The following is a 21289-nucleotide window of genomic DNA, read 5'->3' as shown; positions in this document are numbered from 1 at the left end:
ATACACTGAGACAACCAGTTTAGACCAAGTAATTCTTGAGAGAGAAAATTGACAGATACATCTGGCTGTGCACCTGAATACTAGGAAAATACTTATGAAAGTGTGCTTTGAGTTTAGAATGTTCATTCTGATAGATTTTATATATATTTAATCATTCAGGAAAGAGGAGAGCTATGCGAAGTCTGTAGTAAATGGCACATTTGAAATGTCAATTGGCATATTCATGAGTATATTTCCTACTTGTAAATAAAATTAAAAGAACTGGAAACATACTGCTACAGACTGAATACTTATATCCTTTACAAAATGTGCACATTTAAATTCTAACTTCAAGGTAAGAGTATTAGGAGGAAGAATCTTTGGGAGGTGTTTAGGTCATGGAAGCAGAGCTTTCTTGAATGGGATTACTGACCTTATAAAAAGACCTCAGGGAGATCCCCTGCCCTTTCTCACCGTATGAGGGCAAGCTGTCAAGATGCTGTCAATCAGTAAGCAGGCCCTCACCAGACATGAATCTGCTGGCACCTTGATCTTGGATTTCCAAGTCTCCAGAACTGAGAAATAAATTTCTGTTGTTCGTAATCCACCCTGTTTATGGTATTTTGTTAAAGCATTCTGGATGGACTGAGACACATACATTGCAGCATCATCTCTTAGAAGGTGTCCACACATTTTTGCAAAACAAAAGACACATTAAAATGTCCACTCAGGGTGCTGCCACAGTGAGTTTAGTACTGAAACTTTGGTTTTGGAAGCAACAGATTCACTGCAGTGGGAGTCTTGGAACAGAGGGCAACCCAACGCTAGCTCTGTAACTGAGAAAGATGAATAATGCCCAGACTTTTAAATTCTCAGACCCTAGCAAAGTAGCTGGTAAATGGAGGTATTCGTTCATGAATGACTTTTTTTCTTTCAACTTCTATTTTAGGTTCAGAGGTTACATGTGAAAGCTTGTTACATGAGTAAATCATGTGTTGCTGAGGTTTGGTGTATGAATGACCCCTTTACCCAGGTAGTGACCATAGTTAATTGTTGGCAGCTTTTCAATGTATCCCCACCTCCCAGTCTCCCCCTTCAAGTAGTCCCCAGCATCTACTGCCCATCTTTGTGTCCACATGTATTCAATGTTTAATTACTACTTATAGGTGATAACGTGGTATTTGGTTGTCTGTTCCTGTGTTACTTTGCTTAGGACAATGTCTTTCAGCTGCATCCACACTGCTGCAAAAGACATGATTTCCTTCCTTTTTAGTGTAGTATTTAATGGACCACATTTTCTTTATCCAGTCAGATGTTGTTGGGCCTCTAGGTTGATTCTCTGTCTTTGCTATTGTGAATAGTGCTGCGGTGAACACAGAACTGCATGTCTTTTTGGTAGAACAATTTAATTTCCTTTGGGTATATACCCAGTAGTGAGATTGCTGGGCTGAATGGCAGTTCTGTTTTCAGTTCTTTAAGAAATCTCCAAACTTCTTTCCACAATGGCTGAACTGATTTACACTCCCACCAGCAGTATATAAGTGATTCCTTTTCTCCACAACCCATTTGTTGTTTTTTGACTTTTTAATAATAGCCATTCTGACTGGTGTGAGATTGTATCACACTGTGGTGCCTTTCTCTAATTATTAGTGAGGATGAGCATATTTTCATATATTTGTTGGCTGCATGTATGTCTTCTTTTGAGAAATATCTGTTTATGTCCTTTGCCCATTTTTAATGGGGTTATTTGCTCTTTTGCTTGTTGAATTATTTAAGTTCCTTATAGATTCTAGATATTAGAACTTTTTCTGATGCATAGTTTGTGAATATTTTTTTCCCATGCTGTAGGTTGGCTGTTTACTCTGTTGATAGTTTATTTTGCTGTGCAGAAGCTCTTTAGTTTAATTAGATCCCACTTGTCAATTTTTGTTTTAGTTGCAATTACTTTTGGGGACTTAGTCATAAATTCTTTGCCAAGGCTGATGTCCAGAATGGTACTTCATAGCTTTTCTTCTAGGGTTTTTGTAATTTTAGATCTCCCATTTAAGTCTTTAATTCATCTGTAGTTAATGTTTGTAATATGGTGAAAGGAAAGGGTCCAGTTCCAATCTTCTGCATATGGCTAACCAGTTATCCCATCCCTATTTAGGGAGTCCTTTCACCATTGCTTATTATTGGTGACTTTGTTTATCATCAGGTAGTTGTAGGTGTGTGGCTTTATTTCTTGGCACTTTATCCTGTTCCATTGGTATATGTGTCTGCTTTTGTACCAGCACCATACTGCTTTTCATGAATTTAAACTGAATTTCATATCATCATGAAAGGTTGAGCAGATTACAAATTGCAGATTGTCCCAGAAAATAAAACAAATCATGAAAGTGTAGGTATCATAAACATTATTGATTCACTGCTTGAAGACAGTCACTTAATACATTAAATCTTCAGTTTTATTTCTAACAGTGAATGTATTTACTTTTATTTAAATATCCATTTGCAAAATGAGTTTTCTTAAATCAAAGGCCTGTACTTTTAACTCATAATGGCAAGTAATTAGCAACAAACCCACTTTGACGTGACATCAATTTTGTGTTGATATATTCCATCCATAAGCCATCATTATATGACTCCAACATTCTACTTAATAATACATTGTCCATTATATTAATACACTGGCTAGATGACTTTGTACCGGAAAAAAATTATCTTACCTGAAGAATTAGTAGATTGCTTTTCATCAGATGATGACAATTAGATAATGGATCATGTTTCCTTTGTTATCTTGCCAGAATGCCAATAACTAAATTTAATCGTCAATCAATGTAACTAATTAGGCATAAGTTGATATATCTTCCTTACTTTCTTTGACATATTTTTATTTTCTTATTTTATCCTAATACTTGCATATTAAACCTCAGCAAACAAATGCATATAAAATAGGCATATAGGTAGGTGGCCAATCTATGGATCAGATATTTGTCATTATAAAGATGTTAAATCAAACAACCAGAAAAAATCTTTTGTTGATAAGATAAACAAGACCTCAAGCTGAGTCAGTTGGAAGTAATCACCTTCAAATTAGACCACCTCACTCTGCCTGTCATCACAAGCTTGCAAAACATCACACTTAAAACATTTATTAAAGCCAATAGATGATTATTATCTTCCTCTTCCAGTTTTAAAAGAAATGATTAAACAAAAATTTCTTACTGTTTAAGAAGACTTTTTGTCTTAGATGTAGCAAAAATAATTGGTACTTGCTTTTTGTTCCTTTTTAATCAAAAGGTTGAGTTTAAACACCATCTGGAATTGTATTTTTCCTTTAATTTATTTACATAATCAGATTCGAATACTCAAATTTATCTATAAGAATTTTTCAAATAATAAATATTATGGTTATTTGATATAGTTTGGATGTTTGTTTCCTTAAAATATGATGTTGAAATGTGACCTTCAGTGTTGGAGGTAGAGGCTGGTGGGAGGTATTTGATCATGGGGGCAGATACCTTATGAATGACTTATCATCCCCTGCATCATCCCCTAGTGCTAAGTCATAAGCAAGTTATTGCTTAGTTCACAAGAGATCTGGTTGTTTAAAAGACCATGGCACCTCCTCCCACCCTTGCTTCCTCTTACTATATAATGCACTGGCTCTCTGTTGCCTTCTGCCATGATTGTAAGCTTCCTGAGGCATCACTTGGAGTAGATGCTTACACTATGCTTCTTGTACAGCCTGAAGAATAGGAAGCCAAAATAAACTTTTTTTTAAATAAATTATCCAGCCTCAGGTAATCCTTTAGAGCAATACTTGCAGACCAACATAGAAAATTGGTACCAAGTTGCTATAAAGATATCTGAAAATGTGGAATCAGCTTTGGAACTGTGTAATATGCAGAAGCTGGAAGAGCTTGGAGGGCTCAGAAGAAGACAGGAAGATGAGGGAAAGTTTTTAACTTCTTAGAGACTGGTTAAATAGTTGGGACCAAAATGCTGATAGAGATATGGACAGTGAAGGCCAGGCTGATGAGATCTCAGACAGAAATAACGAACTTATTGAGAACTGGAGTAAAGGTCACCCCTGTTACTCCCTAGCTAAGAACTTAGCTTAATAGTGTTCATTCCTTACGGCTTTGTAGAAGGTAGAACTTAAAAGTGATGACCCAGGGTACCTTATGGAAGAAGTTTCTAAGCAGCAAAACATTCAAGACATGGTCTAGCTGATTCTAACAGCCTATGATCAGATACAGGAGCAAAGGAATGACTTAATGTTGGAATTTATATTTAAAAGGAAAGCAGAGTGTAAAAGTTTGGAAAATTTGCAGGTTAGCTATGTAGCAGAGGAAGAAAAAGCTTTTTTTAGGAGAGGAATACAAGTGGGCTTAGGAGCAACCACTTGCTGGAGAGATTTGCCTGACTAACTGAGAGCCAAGTGCTAATATGCAAGACAATGAGAAAAAGGCCTTGAAGGCGTTTCAGGGATCTTTGAGTAAGTCCCTCTTATCACAAGCCCAGAGGCTCAGTAGGAAAAAATGATTTCCAGAGCCAGGCTCAGGGCTCACTACTCTATGCACCCTCAGGATACTGCTTCCCATATCCTGGCTACTTTAGCTTTAACTCCAGCCATGGCCCGAAGGGCTCCAGTACAACTCAGGCCATGGCTCCAGAGGGTGCAAGCTATAAACCTTGGTGACTTCCACATGATGTTAAGCCTTCAGGCACACAGAATGCAAGAATAAAGGAGGCTTGGCAGCTTCCACCTAGATTTCAGAGGATGTATGAGAAGGCCTGGGTGCCAAGCCACAGGGGCAGAGCCCTTGCAAAGAACCTCCACTAGTGTAGTGCTGTGGAGAAATGTGGGGTTGGAACACTCACACGGAGTCCCCACTGGGGTACCGCCTAGTGGAGCTATGGGAGTGGGGCTGCTGCCCTCCAGACCTGAAAATGGGAGAGCCATGGGCAGCTTGCATCCTGAGCCTAGAAAATCCACAGGAGCTCAACTCCAACCCTTGAGAGCAGCCATGGGGGTCCCCAGATTCATATGTTGAAACCTAATACCTCATGTGGTTGTGTGAAGCAGGCCTTTGGGGAAGTGGTTAGTGTCTGAGGGAGCTTATTCACCCTTCTATCATGTGAAGACGTAAAAAGTGACATCTATGAGGAATGAATCCTCATCAGACATTTAATCTGCTGGTACCTCAATCTTGGACTTCCTAGCTTCCAGATCTATGAACAATAAATATTTGCTGTTTATACATTACCCAGTCTAAGGCATTTTGTTATAGCAGCCTGAGTGGGCTAAGACATCAAAGAAATAAAGTTTGTACTTAAAGTGAAATGTACCTCTCTGCACTGCTGAGGTGAAAAAAAAATTTGAAAGAAAAAGAAAAGAATAGAAATGTAATGAAGTTTAATGTATTCATTCTTATTTTTCTTCTTTCTGTGACATGTTTCTTGCAAATTTTTCAGCCTTTTGGGGACTCAAGGTTATTTTGCATTCAAATACATTTTAAAATAGAGATTTACTACCGAAAAACACCCCTAGGGCAAAATAAGGAATAAACATAGAAATCTTGGAAAATCATGGAAATATTACATGCATACAACAGACCAAAAAGTCATAGCATATGCTACCTCTTTATCCCTCCCAATTGACACGAGTACACGAAACAAAAAAGTTTTGGACTCACCTAAATAGGATGTACAATTCAAGCTCATTTCATAAATGTTATATGACTGAAAACTTTTATCTTGAGTAAACTGGTGTGTTTAATTTTCATTGAAAACAAAATCATAGGCTGGGCGTGATGGCTCAAGCCTGTAATCGAGCACTTTGGGAGGCCAAGGCAGGCAGATCACTTGAGGTCAGGAGTTCGAGACCAGCCTGGCCAACATGGTGAAACCCCATCTCTACTAAAAATTCAAAAATTAGCCAGGCATGGGTGGTGGTGCCTGTAATCCCAGCTACTGGGGAGGCTGAGGCAGGAGAATTGCTTGAACCCAGGAGACGGAGGGTGTGGTGAGCCAAGATCACGCTACTGCACTCCAGCCTGGGTGAAGAAGCAAGACTCCATCTCAAAAAAAAAAAAAAAAAAAAAAAAGAAGAAGAAAAACAAAATCATAATTTCAGAATATAACATAACTGCTATGTAGTATTTCTTTGGTACAGAAATTTATGGTTAAAAAACTTACTAGACAGATTAAAAAAAGGGAGGCTACTAAAATGCACTAATTGTTTTTCATAAGCTGATATGGCTAAAAGTCTGACTAGTACAGACCTGCCTCAAGTAAAACAACTATTTAGTGATAAATATTAAATTAGGTAATAAACTTAATTTTATAGTACTTCTACATTTTTAATAACTGTTAATTTAAATATTGATACCTAACGAAGTTGACATTTATATCTCTTTGTTTATATTCTTTGCATTCAAAATTAGTTTTTCAAGACCACCTTTGTATGCAGACTGTCTTAAGATATCTTGGCATACTCTATTTTCCCCAAATATGGTGTTTTATGTATATATTATATTATACATATGTATTTATGCATATATTATATACATATGCAATTATATATACATATTATTTGCTAATTAAGATTTAAATTAAAGCTTTAACTTTAGGCTTTAAAAAAAAAATGACATATATTAAACCACTGAGCATAATGAACCCATCAGGGGAAAAATCTTGGGTTATTCTAGTTGTTTTATTAACTAGACATTTATAATGATCAGGAAAATGGTAATTATTATTATTTCACTTGGCAAGAACAGAATTCACACTGACATTGCTTTTGCTCCTCTTGTTTTTTCCACCGCACTGTCATTAGCATCTCCCATACCAGGAAGGCTGAGGCAGGAAAGAGTTACTTTTATTTTTCTTTGTGGAACCAAGAGGCTGAAGTTGTCAGAAATTCTGTTATCTCCTTATTCCTTCATTCTTCATGGATAAAGAACAAAAATGGGAGGAAATATCAATAGAGATTCTCTCGCCTCTTCTAATTTTTTTTTTTTTTGGCGTAGGTTAACCAATAGTCAGGAATTTGATGGAGAATATTCTTGTGAAAACTGAACTTCTAGAGACAAATTTTCAGAGTATCTGGGTTTAATTGTTTGTTTTGGGTGAGACAGAGGCCAAGAGGAGGACAGAAATAGGTGGGCAGAAGTAGAATGTGACAGGTTAGTGACCATTGCTTTTTACAATGAGAAAAGCAGTTTAGGCATCCCAGCCAGTCTTAGAGACGATGGTGTGAGGGATCAAAAAAGACTGAAATCAGAACCTGAATCTAAGAAATCAGATTTTCCCAGAAGCTGTTCTCAGGCCACTTGTTCCCTATATCTAGAATATTTGCTTCTAGCTAGCACTCTGTATTAGTTTGCCAGGGCTGCTGTATTACTGTCCTAGGACTGCCATAACAAAATATCACAGACTGGGTCACTTAAACAACAGAAATTTATTTCTCACCATTCTAGTGCCTGGAAGTCCAAGATCAAGGGGTGTGCAAATTTGGTTTCTCCTGAGTTCTCTCTCCTTGGCTTGCAGAGAGTGTCCTCACAGGGCCTTTCTCTGTGACCAGTATCATCAGTCATATTGGATTAGGTCTGCCCCATTATGGCCTCATTTAACCTTAATGACTGCCTTAAAGACCCTATCTCTAAATCTAGTCACAGGGGTGGTTAAGGATTCAACACAGGAATTTTGGGGGTGGGGGAACAGAGATGCCATAACAAAATAGAATACGCAGGATGGCTTTAACAACAGAAATGTATTTCTCATAGTTCTGGAGGCTGGAAGTCTGAGATCAAGGTGGCAGGACTGTACTCCTCTGAGGCCTCTTTCTTTGGGTTGTCCATGGCCCTTTCTTGCTTCCTCTTCACATGGTCACCCCTTTGAGCACACGCATATTGCTCCTGTCTCTTTTTGTGTATCCTAATCTCCTGATATAAGGACAACAGTCAGATTGGATTAAGGATTATGCCCACCCTAACAGCCTCATTTAACTTAAGTACCTCTTTAAATGTCCTATTTTCAAATACAGTCATCCTGAGGCTCTTTGAGTTAGGGATTCAACATGTGAATTTTGAAGACACATAATTCAGTCCATAACAACTATCATATTATACAATATACCTTTAAGTAAGTATTAAGTAAATATTGTCCAAAGATGAATGTGACATGATGTGCTTTCTAAGACACATAAACTTATTTTCTGAACTAATCTATTTAACTAAGGGGTATAGAGTTCAAAAGTCAGCTTGTGTAAATATTATTATAATATTTGCATAGATGTCAAGACAAATGATACTAAATTAAGTGGATATTCATATTAAAATATTTTGTCAACCCCTAGCTAATTCTATAAATAAATTTTTTCCAAGCTTCATCATAGATTTAAGCATAAATTCTAGAGCCATGTTTTGTAAAAGAAAATATAGAAACTATTCCCCTGTGACCGGGGGATAGGAAGATCATTTTTCAGACAGGATACAAAAAGAAGTAATTAGGATGGAAAACAAATGGTCAACTAGGTAAGATGAAAATTTATAATTTCTCCTCATGAGGGAAATGAATTGGTCATTTACAATTAGTTTACAATGTTTGATACACACAGATAAACACACACACATGAACACACACATGCATATGTCACTATGGAACAGTAATCTATAATCAATAACTCTAAAACGTAATAGACTAAATCTGGAAACAAACCAAATGCCTATCAACAGGAAAAGAGAAAAACACATTGTGGTAAACCCACATAATAAGCACTACTCAGCAATAAAGGGAATCCATCACTGAAATACACAGCAGAATGGAGGAATCTTGCAGACACTACACGGAGCAAATGATGCCAGGCAATCAAAGGGATGAACTGACAGATGGTTACAGAAGTCAGAAAGCGGCTGCCTCTGGAGGGAAAATTGTCTGGAAAGAGACAAAAAAGAACTTTCTGTGGTGACAGAAATGTGCTAAATCTTCTTTTATTTGATCATTACACAGGTCATAGTCATATATAATTGTCAAATACACTGAACTGAACATTTAAAATCCTATGCATTTTGTTAGAATAAAATTTTTTAAAAATAAGAAATAAAACTCAAACATAGCCAGAAACTTTTTGGTAACAGTAAAAAGGCTTGGCATTTATTTTACCACTATTGGCTATTGCTGCATTTAAATTTGGGGAGAGACAGTCCTTGAATAAATCATTTATCATTGTATGCAATATTCAATAGTTAATTGCACAGGACAAGGCAAACTGGAAAGGTGATGAGGAATGGGAGGTTCTGATAAGGGAAATTTATTTATTTATTTTTCTGACAGCAAGAAAATTAAGTATTGCTCATATATGCAATATATAGACATACGGTCCACACACAGGTACACAGTATATGCAAATATTCTTAGAATTGTCTCAGAAGTAATGTAAACCATTTTACTATGATTTTGCTAAAGTATCAATCTGTGAAATATGTACATTTTTTTCCTGTGCTATAGGCCAACCAGTGAAAGATATAGTATCAATCTCTGTCATATATAATAGTCTCTGATGACTTGTGAACTTCATGCAATTTATACTTTAATCATTAGTCTTGGTAGTAGAGAAGTGACTGACTCTGTTACATAGTCCCCTTGAAACATCTAAGGGTTATAAAAGAGGGAAGTAAAATATAAGCTCTATTTGGAGCCAATTTTCCTCTTCTGAGAAGCATATTCTCAGTGAGAAAGAGATAATGCCACTTTTACAATCATTCTAATGTATAGATTCTCAGGAAGAGGTTTTAGTTACATGATTAAGGATTTGAGTATGATGTTGGAGAGAAACAGTACATCTTTTGGTGCAGTCTTCAGAGAGAATGATGGACATATTCAGTCAGGTATTTGAACTGGTGTGAATATTGTGCTTTTATTTCCACTTCATATGGGATTATTTACAATTGAGTGATTCTAAGCTGCTGCTGGGAAACTTAGATTAGAATGAGTGAATGGATGAATAAATGAAATATATTAAGCCATAGAATGGAATATTTGGTAGTTTCACATATCATGTTATCTTATGGAAAACTAAACATGAAAAACATGTACAGGAAAAATTAAATTGTAGAAAAAAATTAAAACTATGACAAAATTCACAAGACAAATAACAGGTAGCATTTACATAGTGTTAATTCTACATGGCGGCAGATACAGTTCTAAATAACTTTACATATGCATCAACTCATTGAATACAACATCGTTAAGTACTAACATTTTACTTATGAGAGGTTTAAGGCACAAAAAGGTGAATTTATTTGCTTTAGGTGCCAAAGATAAAAGAGCCAGATCTGGGACTTAAACTCGAGTTGTCTGGCTTCAAGTTTTGTCCTCTATACTGTATGACTCCAAACCGTCCACCCTGCCATGCACACACGTGCACATACACACACGTACACACACACACACACTTCTACCTATAAAGTTACAACACACAGCTTGAGAAAGAAAAAGTTGACAATTACCTAGAAATGGAAACATGTTCTCTTTCACCTAGGAGACAATTATTGTTTTGACAATGTGTGAACAAAACAACTTTCATCATCTCTGAAGATCTTTTCTCTCCTTTTTTCTATGATGCTTGTGATATTACTTATTTCCATTCTCATACAACCAGACATAGCATTGTTTTCCAAGCAGAATACTCCACTGTAACATTGTTCCACAAATGGATGAATGAATAAAATAAATGAAGCACCTTCAGATCTTTTGCCATGAAGTTATCCTGAGTAATTTTTTTCCTGATGTTTTATTGCTAACTTCTTTAGGATTATGCCAAAGTTATATTTCTTAGTGTAGTCACTAATTATAAAAATGTTCCTTGCCAGAAATTTACCAAATGTCTTTTAGCTCCAAACATACCATTCTGTGCCCTGGCAAATAATTCTGGAATTATGGCTGTGCAAACAATTTCCAGGATGCTTTCATAGTTGGCTCTTTTTGGGGTTTTCTAAATTGGTGGAACTAGTGGGAGATTAGAAACCAAAATAAGAGGACAACCCATAAGTTCTTCATCTCTAGTTCTAACTCTCTTTCTTTGTTTGTGGGCAATGTGCCTCTTCCAACTCTTCAACTTCTTAGGCACCAGCTCTATCCCTGGCCGCAGTTCCTATAAATAGCATTTCCTCTCTATGCTCTCCTAGACCCAGAGATGCTAGCTATTATCTGAAGTTTCTCATCTCTGAGTTACTTTACCTTTTCCTCTTATGCCTCTAGCCTTCCAGCATCTATTTTACTGATATCCTGTATTAAATCCCTTGTTTTTGAAACATCCAGCATGGTTTCTGTATTTTTTGACTGGATCTTGACCCAGTGCCTCCTTTACAACCACACAATAAATTCGTATCAATGAGAGTGGATTCCAGAGACAGTAAGAAGAGAAGTAAAGATAACAATAACGTTATCTAACAACATTATTATATATATAATAATAACATTATTATCTGCCTTTATATTTTAAAAAGGTCATTTGTAGATTATCTAATTAATTGATCTATGTACCTACCAACCATACTGTGAATAGTTTTCTTGAATGAATTCAGTTATTCCTCACAGCACTTCTTAGAGCTAAATGCTGCAATTATGCACGTTTTTTCAGATAAAGGCAGAGAGATTTTTAAAAACTGCTGGTAGAAATTAGAATTTAAAAAAGGGCAGAGCAGAGGAGTTTATCTGTATAGGGAAGCAAAGAACTGAAGAAGGCCTCTTGAAAAAATCATAGTAAAATCATTTCTTTTCAAGATGGGCAATATTGAAGCATTATATGCAGATAGCATTAATCTGGTAGAATGGGAAAAATTAATGATATAGAAAATATAAGGATTACTTGCAGGATTGACTTGAGTAGGAGAGAAGGGGTTCCATAGAATAGATACAGAAAGGGTGTTTCCTTAGATAGGAATGTAATCCATTGACAAAATATATGGTGCAAATAAAAATACATTGATGAAATGGAAGCAAAAGTATTTGGAAATTCATTTATGATTGCCTCTGTTTTCCCAGTAGATAAAAAACAAGGCTAATAGTTGATGATGAGGAAGAGAAAAAGAATGTTGGGATGATTAGAAAAAGAGAGAATGTTATGATTTTGTTACTTAAAATTAAATGACTTGCCAAGAGGAAAATAATGGTTTGTCATGCAGCACTAAAGGAGAGATTGAAGTTTTTGGTTATAAACTTAAAGTGAGATTAATCAACATGGTTGTATAATTTTCTTTAGTCACATGCAGCTGCAAAAGTGCCAGTGTAGAAAAGGCAAATAATTTTATTTAGTCTGAACTGTAGTTTTATCTGGTGATTAAAAGAGAGGGAGAAGTCCAAGGGAACAGAGAGTAAAATGCAAGAGTGTATAATGAATCATGTCATCCTGATTGAGTCATAAAATGATGGTACTGGGCATTGAAAAGGTATAGGAGTATAGAATTGAAAGTTCTGATGAGATGGAGGAATTGTTGAGATCTGGGAGGAGAGAGGAGCTAGTGCTTGGAGACTGGGAAGCTTGAAGTTATGGAGGGGGTGCAGTAGTAGTCATGACAAGATACAGAAAGGAACATACAGAAAGAGTAGCTGAGGAAGAGTAAAGGATGGCTTAGATCTCTGCCCTTAAGTATAAATCAGGATATAAAGTGAGATAAGACTTGTGCCGTGTCAATTATTTTATAAATCAGAATGTGGTCAATGCTGTAAGGCATGTATAAAGAAAAAAGTTAGATCAGAAAAGAAAGAAACCACTCTTGGCTGGTTAACCAAGAAGAAAGTGGGATTTCAATTCTGCCGTGAAGGGCGGGTTATTTGTAAACATGGTGGTGGACGAGGAAGGGTGTTCTGCATAGAAGAAATGCTACAAATAATGATCCTTTGAGAGGTAGTGTCAGAAGGCCTTTAATGCCAAGGGTAGGGAATTTGGATTGACTTGATAGGCAAGAGAGTATTAGTTTAGGATTTTAAGAAGGAATATCTTATTATTGATTATCTAAAAGGAAAAATGAACCGCCAGTATTGGGAAAGGTGAATTAGATGAAGAATGTTTGGTAAAAGGTTAGTTTGCATATGAATGCTGTAATAGCCTAGGTCAATATAGTAAAGCCCTATATTAAGTCATGGTAGAATGAAAGTATATAGATTATTAGTTGTTACAAATGATCACAAAATAATATACGAACTGTTTATTTTCATCAACTGACTAGCCAGGTGACTCTTGAGCTCCCTTGATCTTGGCTGGGATCACTCACATGTCTCGTGACCACCTGGCTGATGCTGCTCTGGGATGGCCTTCACTGCAATAACCAGGGCAACCTGATGGGGAGTCACAAACCTCACACCCTCTCCCAGGCTAGACTTGGCACTTCTCATGCCAGCGGCACAAGGACAAGAGCAAAGTGGAAAATCACAAGCACTTTTTAAAAACCGTTTAAGTCCCAATCTGCTAACTTCTCACTGGACAAAGCGAGTCCCATGACCAACCTGAGTCAGAGACCTCACAACCACAAGAAGAAAAAACATGATGCAGGGAAGGATAAAGAACTTGGACCATTTTTGTAACATATTTACCACAGAATGGAAAGAAGAGGACAGATTTAAACAATATTTGAAATGCACGTGTGCATGTATATGTCTGTGTGCAGGTGTGTGTGTGTGTGTAATTAATCAGCAACTGACTGCCTATGGAAATAAAGAAAGAAAAATTCAAGACACTTAAAATTTCAAATCCTTGTCTATGGAATGAAGACAGTACCATTACAGAGATAAAAAGTCTTGGGGTCATGGGGAGAAGTTGGGTTGATAGAATAATGATAAGTTTAGTTTTGAGCCATTGAATTTGAGATAAGCAAGATGTGCAATAGAGAGCTGGAAATTCTGAACAAGAATTTGCACATATATGTAACATGCATGTAACATGTTTTATATATGTAAAATATATGTTACATATATGCACACTATTTCCAGGGATATATAGTTTTCAAGAGAGAGATAATTTTTAGGGGAGGGTATGCAGAGAGAGGTATAATTTTGAAGAATGAATGCAATGTCTGGTGTAATGAAAGATACACAGCTATTGTTCAATAAATTTATTCGATTAGATGAATATAATTAGCAAAACCTTGAGGCTGAATTAAAGAATATTTAAGCCAGAAAGAAATAGCCTATTCGTTGAGATGAATGCAAAAACAATAAAGAAAAATGACTCCTACTTGGAATTTCTACAGTGGTGGGTTGATGTAGAGGTATGAAGACATTCAAACAGGCTAGAAAGAGGAAACCTAGTAGTGAGATAAGATGGGGAGATGTGAAGGTACACATGCTAAAGAGCCGAGGAGATGGGAAGCTAAGGCAGGAGAATCGCTTGAACCCTGGAGGCAGAGGTTGCAGTGAGCCATGATCGCGCCATTGCACTCCAGTCTGGGGGACAAGAGCAAGACTTGGTCTCAAGAAAAAAAAAAAGCCAAGAAGAAATTCTGAAAGGAGGTCGGTGATCTTGGTGTTTCTCCCTCATTTGCTCCATGTTTGAAGTGAATTTACCAGTTAGTCACCAGGGGCTGCACCTGAATTCTGGGAACAGGAATATCTAAGAGAACCAAAGGGAAGAGAGGGAATAAAATGGACATTGAAGTGCATATGTCAATAAATAAATAAAATCTTGCCATACTTCCGCCAGAATCTTAAGGTCATGTCTGCTTTAAAAAATCAATGTATAAATAAAGTTTGGATAATTACTTATGTTTCTATAATTTCTATTAAGACACTTAAAGTTTATAAACGCAGAAATTTTAGTCTTTCTTGAACAGGAAAACACCCACTCATTTTTTTTCATGACGTATTAAATGAATCTTTAAAATGTTTTCTGAAGGAAGCTTGATTGCAGACTGAGGAATAGGAGAAGGAGAGACACATTGAAAGAAAATCTGTCACTAAAGAGAGAGGCAGGAGGATTGAATTATTCTTTTAGTGACTCTATAATTGTTATTATTTTAGTGCCTCAAAATATGGCTTTGTTAATACACAAATAGGTGATTGGGAGACACTTTTTCATAGCTATATTCATAATATCTCAGAAAAATACAACCTGGACATTCTAATGCTCCTCCCTTATATACACTCTCAACTTGAAGTTATAGGAAACAAGTAAATCTAGTATCATGCATAGTTGCTTGTGGGAAGTAAGAATCTTGCCCAAACCCACTCCTTTAACTATCTACTAGCATGGCTAATGGTTCCTGGAGAAAGAAGGAGTCACTTTGTTAATATAAACACCAACCCTAGGCCTTTTTCTGCTCACTCTGCTTCCAGGAGAGGCTGATGTCAAGAAGGTTGACTTTCTGGTCTTCCAGGAACTCAGATGAATGCTTTGCATTTAAGCCTTCAGAGTGTCATGCTGTGCTCTGCTACTCACTTCCTCTGAAATCAGCTTCTGGCTCAAGTTATACACAGTTCTTTTCCTGAAGTATTGCCACTGCTTTTTTCCTTCTCTCCAACTGACTATAAGAAAACCTGTTTGTGTTCACAAAAATTAGCTTATACTTCCTCCTTAGTGAATAGCTCATAGTTCCTCCTTAGTGAATATCACCCGTGGCTGATATTTCATAATACATTTATAAAATCCCTGTCACATCAGGGTGAAAATGCTCTCTGCAGTCAGCTAACTCTTGTGTCTACAAATTACCAGTGAAGGTGAAATTCCGTGACTTCCAGTGGGCAGGGGTCAAGCATATATTTATTTTTGAAAGAATAATAAAAAAATTACAGGCACAAAGGTTTTAAAAAAGTAGTTTTGTTTTTTATCCGTATTGATTTTTCACCTAAAATTATTGTAGGGTGTGCGGTTTTGAAATGAAGAGCAAAACAACAATGAAACCAGTCTTTTACACTTAGCATAATATATCAAAGCTTTGCTTTTCTAACCTCTTCTTTACCTTTGGCCTTTTCCACGGCAGCATCATTATTGTTGCTGTCTTTGTGAATTTGTCTAGATAAAGCTTTATGAATGCCTGTGGACAAGAGTGAGCAGTAAAATAAAGAAAGCTGATAAAGACATATAGAACCTTTAGTAAATCTGGCCAGCAACTCTTTTTTGTTTCTATGGATTTCCACAAATAGTCGTTTCCTATAGTTTCCTTTTACATAAAAAAAAAAAAACCAAAAAAAAAAAAACTCTCAGGTTGGGCATGGTGACACACACCTGTAATCCCAGCACTTTGGGAGGCTGAGGCAGGTGGACCATGAGGTCAAGAGATTGAGACCGTTCTGGCCAACATCGTGAAACCCGGTCTGTACTAAAAATACAAAAATTAGCTGGGCATGGTGACATGTGCCTGTAGTCTCAGTTACTCTGGAGGCTGCTGCAGGAGAATTGCTTGAACCTGGGAGGCAGAGGTTGCAGTGAGCCGAGATCATGCCACTGCACTCCAGCCTGGAGGCACAGCAAGACTCCGTCTCAAACAAAAACAAAAACAAAAACAAACAAACAATAACAACAACAAAACAAACTTCATAGAATTTATTTAAAATGTTTAATCATAATAAAGATATGTATTAAAACCCAGACTATCAACTCAAACATTTGTAGTATTTCTCATGAACAGATAAATTATGGGGATAAGTAGGCTAAAAGGAAGCTAACCAGAAAAATATACGCTATCAAAGACTGAATAGGCTTCAGTCCAAAATAGCAATTTCTAAATATAAAGTGCTATATTGGATTTACACCTTCAAGTAGACTCACTTTGCATGTCTTTACAAATTAGTGAGATGGTTTTGTTGGGAGACAATTCTCTTGTGATCTCTCACATTTCTGCAAGTCTAATTTTCTGAACAAAGCCATTATCAGCCAATTTTCTCTAGATTTTCTTTGCAAGATGCTTGTATAAGCAAATAGTCTTGAAAGGTGAGGATATTCTCCTCCCTGGAGCAGATTTAAATTCCAGGTTCATAAAGGTAATGTCTCTCTCTGGAGAGGAGGTTGGGCCAATTTGCAAGGCAGTATCTATATAAGATCATGGACTTCCTAATATCAGTGTTCTGTAATTCATCCCACTGTAAGTAGGAAACACCTGACCCTCATCATGTTGCCCTGTGGGAATTTGCTCAGCAAATAAGGGCAAAATGTTACTCTGAATCCTGCTATAGCTGTGTGTAACAAACTGACCCAGAAACTTCACATCTTTCTGCCAGGATCTATGGAAATATGACAGGCTGTCTTGTTAGGCTGCAAATAGGATAACATCTGAGACATTGTTCCCCATGTGACAAGTTTATCTGAACTTTAAGAAATGCCTTAACAGTTTTCTTCAACTGGATTATATTGTCTCATTGCTTTTCGAAATAAATTTGCTATTTTAGCTTAAGATTACTTTTCTCGTTATGCAAATAATATTTATCCACAGTAGAAAATTAGAGAAACTCTAAAATATAAAGAAGTCATTAAAGATATCCATAATTCTACTAGAGAAAATTATTAACAATATTTTAAATATATTCTTAGATCTGTCCCTCCTTGTGGGCATACACACACCCACATGCAAACAGACACATTCACATACAAATATAGAAATTTACAATTTGGGACCACAGTGCATATATTGTTATTTGGTACTCCAATTGTAGAGCCCCATATGTTCCCTATATGATACACTATCTTTAATAGGTTGTAAAAGACTTCAATTTGGTTTTAATTTATTTGTCTTATTATCTCCAATGTCCCTTATTCGTCCCTCCCAGTTTCCACAAATTATATTTAAGCTAATACTTATTGAATACACCCCACTGCACATAATCTACTAAGACCTCTATGTGTATTTTGTCAAAAATAATCTAAAAAACACTAAGAAGGTACTTTTTACCCTTTTTTTCCCTAGTTTCTAGCTTTTCATACCATATTTAGAAAGATATTTACCCTAGGCTAAAACATTATTTTATTTTATTGCCTTATACATTTACATTTAACTGCAATTCATCTAGTGAGTTAATGATTTAATATTTCCTTTTTTTTTGAGACCGAGTTTTGCTCTTGTGGCCCAGGATGGAGTGCAATGGCGCGATCTCAGCTCACTGCAACCTCTGCCTCCCGAGTTCAAGCAATTCTCCTGCCTCAGCCTCCCAAGTAGCTGAGATTACAGGTGCCTGCCACCACGCCCAGCTAATTTTTTTGCATTTTTTTAGTGGAGATAGGGTTTCACCATGTTGGCCAGGCTGGTCTTGAACTCCTCACCTCAGGTGATCCGCCTGCTACGGCCTCCCAAAGTGCTAGGATTACAGGCGTAAGCCATGGTGCCCAGACCATGATTTAATATTTCTAATTATTATGAGATTTAACATTTATTAGGCATTTATTTATACTATGGTCAAGTGCTTTCCTAAGTAGTATGTATTTATGATACTGTTAAACTCTCCCAATGTCTTCAGCTGGTAGGCTTATTTTCCTTTTAAAGACAAGCTAACTGAAACAGAATAAGTTAAAATGATCTTCCAAAAGTCACTGAGTTACTAGGTTACAAAGCTAGGACTCACATTGTGCTGAGAATGATGCCAGAACCTTCTCTGAACTGTGCTTTTCTGTCTACAAGAGTCAACCAAGTGTACTGCCACTGTTTGTTGAATCATCTCTCACTTTATTCCTAATTAAAATATTTTTTGATGTTATGTGTAATTCAAACATGGAATGGACTTGAGTCTGTTTCTGGGCGTTCTGTTCTGTTACACAAATCTAGCTACTTACCTTGTGCCTTACAAAAGAGCTGCTACGTGGGAACAGCTAGCACAAACTGATACATACTCTTCCACCTAAGTTCTTGTAATAAACACTTCTAGGGGTCATATATGTGCTATATATAAAGAATTTTACAGTTTATTTAGAAGATATCAATATTTGTAGGGAATGAATACACATAGGAGGAAAAATATCAGGCTACTATAGTCATTCTCCAGTTTGTGATGTTGGAACACTGGAATTAATTGTGGAGAGAGACTGTTTTATAGTCCATCCCAATGTCAGGGTTGATGGCAGACTGTCCTTCTGGATTTGCATCCAAGGAAGCCAGACAAATCAAAGACCCAGCCTACAGAGAAGGAGGAGCATAAATTCCATTCACATGGGATGACAGGGTGTCTTCTAAGATGGGATAATTTATAAAGGAACAATGTTTAATTGACTCACAGTTCTCCATGGCTTGGGAGGCCTTAGGAAACTTACAATCATGGTGGAAGGTGAAGGGAAAGCAAGAACTTTCTTCCTAAGGTGGCAGGAGAGAACGTGTGCATGCATGCATGCACGAGAGAGAGAGAGATTGAGAGAGAGAGATTGGAAGTGACACACTTTTAAGCCATCGGCTCTTGTGAGAACTCACGCACTATCACAAGAAAAGCATGGGGAAACCAACCCCATGATCCTATCACCTCCGACCAGCTCCCTCCCTCTTCCCAAATTTCATCTCGAATAGATACATATCAGTAAGAATGCTAATAAACAGAAAATCTTTGTTAGTTGAAATTTTGGAATAAAGTATAATAATTTGAATACTTAGTATTTTATTCACTGAGATAAAATTTTGATGTTTTATGAATAGTCTATTGAACTGTAATTTTTCAGAAAATGGTGTTTATTAACATACATACAAATAAAAATGCATGTAGTCTTTGCTCTTCAGACATATACACATGAAGCTCCCCATTGAGATTTAGCAATTTGGCATTTCTTGAAAAACAATAATGAAACCTCTTATAATAAGCTATGACAGATAAAACTAGCTTTAAGAAATACTTATAAACAAGTCAAATCACATTAGAAAAATAATCTTGAATTGCCTTTTCAAGGTCTAGTTAATAACTTCTCTTTTCATTACAGTGAAATTTTGCTCTAATGAAATAATATGAATAGCCCCAATAATTTGCCCAGTCTCTTGAGCCTTATTTAATTGAGTTGAAAACTCATTGTAATGGGATTATCTCTTTGCACTTCTTGAATCAGCTCCTTCCTGAATTGGCTTCTCTTTCAGTTCATATATATTAGCAATGTAATTTTTGAGATGGGAGAGATTATGTGGACTATAGAGAGACAGCTTTGTGTAGTGTAAATCTAATTCAATTTTATATCTCAAAGGCATAGACAGTGTTTCATTTTTAAGCCTTTCAGTACATTGGATGTAGGTAATGAAAATTTGTGTTAGAAAAGGAGTAAAACATTTGTGTTGTGGCAAGAGTAAAAAGCAAAACAAACAACAAACAAACAAACAAAAAACCTGCAGCATTTTGCAAAAGATATGCTTGACTTTGAAAATGAAGAAAAATAATCAAGTGTATGCTGAGAACCATTCCTCCACATCAGCTAAGTTGCTTCACAGAGGAAATTACAAGCCTCACTCTATCCATGCTGGAGAAACACTGGGTTCTTATTGTAGACCATAGATGTGTGGCAGAAAGGAATGTCTACATCTTTGCAAGAAAACAAATCAGTGTTGTGAAAAATGCCAGTGAGCCCTTTGTGGAGTGAATGCCTAAAAAATTAATGCAGGGGCCGGGCGCAGTGGCTCACCCCTGTAATCCCAGCACTTTCAGAGGCCGAGGCAGGCGGATCACCTGAAGTCAGGAGTTTGAGACCTATCTGACCAATGTGGGAAAACCTCGTCTCTACTAAAAATAAATAAATAAATAAATAAATACAAAAATTACTCAGGCATGGTTGTGCATGCCTGTAATCCCAGCTACTCTGGAGGCTTAGGCAGGAGAACCGCTTGAACCTGGGAGGCGGAGGTTGCAGTGAGCCGAGATTGAACTATTGCACGCCAGCCTGGGTGACAGAGCGAGACTCCATATAAAAAAAGAAAAAAAATTATGCAGGTCACTTTAGCGCCTTGTGCGATGCAGTCTCTTACAACACACTTGTGTTTAAATCGTGGCTCATGCCACTTTGTATCTTTGTGTCCTGAAACAAATTATTTAAAATTCAGATCCCCAATTTTATCACTTGAAACATTGGGATAATTAAATCCAACTTAAAGACACTGTTCCTATTAAATTAAATGTGACGGTAAATGCGCTTTAAAATGTGATGGTAAGCTACACTGTAAAATGATAAAAATGATGATCTCTAAGGTCACATGGAGTGGAAGTCTCCTAGGAGATCTATAAATGCAGCCAGCTTATTTCTTTAAAAATTTCAATTTGTAGAATATACATTCAATGTTGTATATTAATATAGCTTCATTATGAAAGCCAACATATTTCTAGGGTACTTATATTTGCTTGTCATAGAAGTTAAGCTGGTTTTAATACTGATTCTGTTGAC

The sequence above is a fragment of the Pan paniscus genome, chromosome 22 (assembly GCF_029289425.2).
Source record: "Pan paniscus chromosome 22, NHGRI_mPanPan1-v2.0_pri, whole genome shotgun sequence".
Lineage (NCBI taxonomy): Eukaryota > Metazoa > Chordata > Mammalia > Primates > Hominidae > Pan > Pan paniscus.
This window is presented reverse-complemented; position numbering follows the sequence as displayed.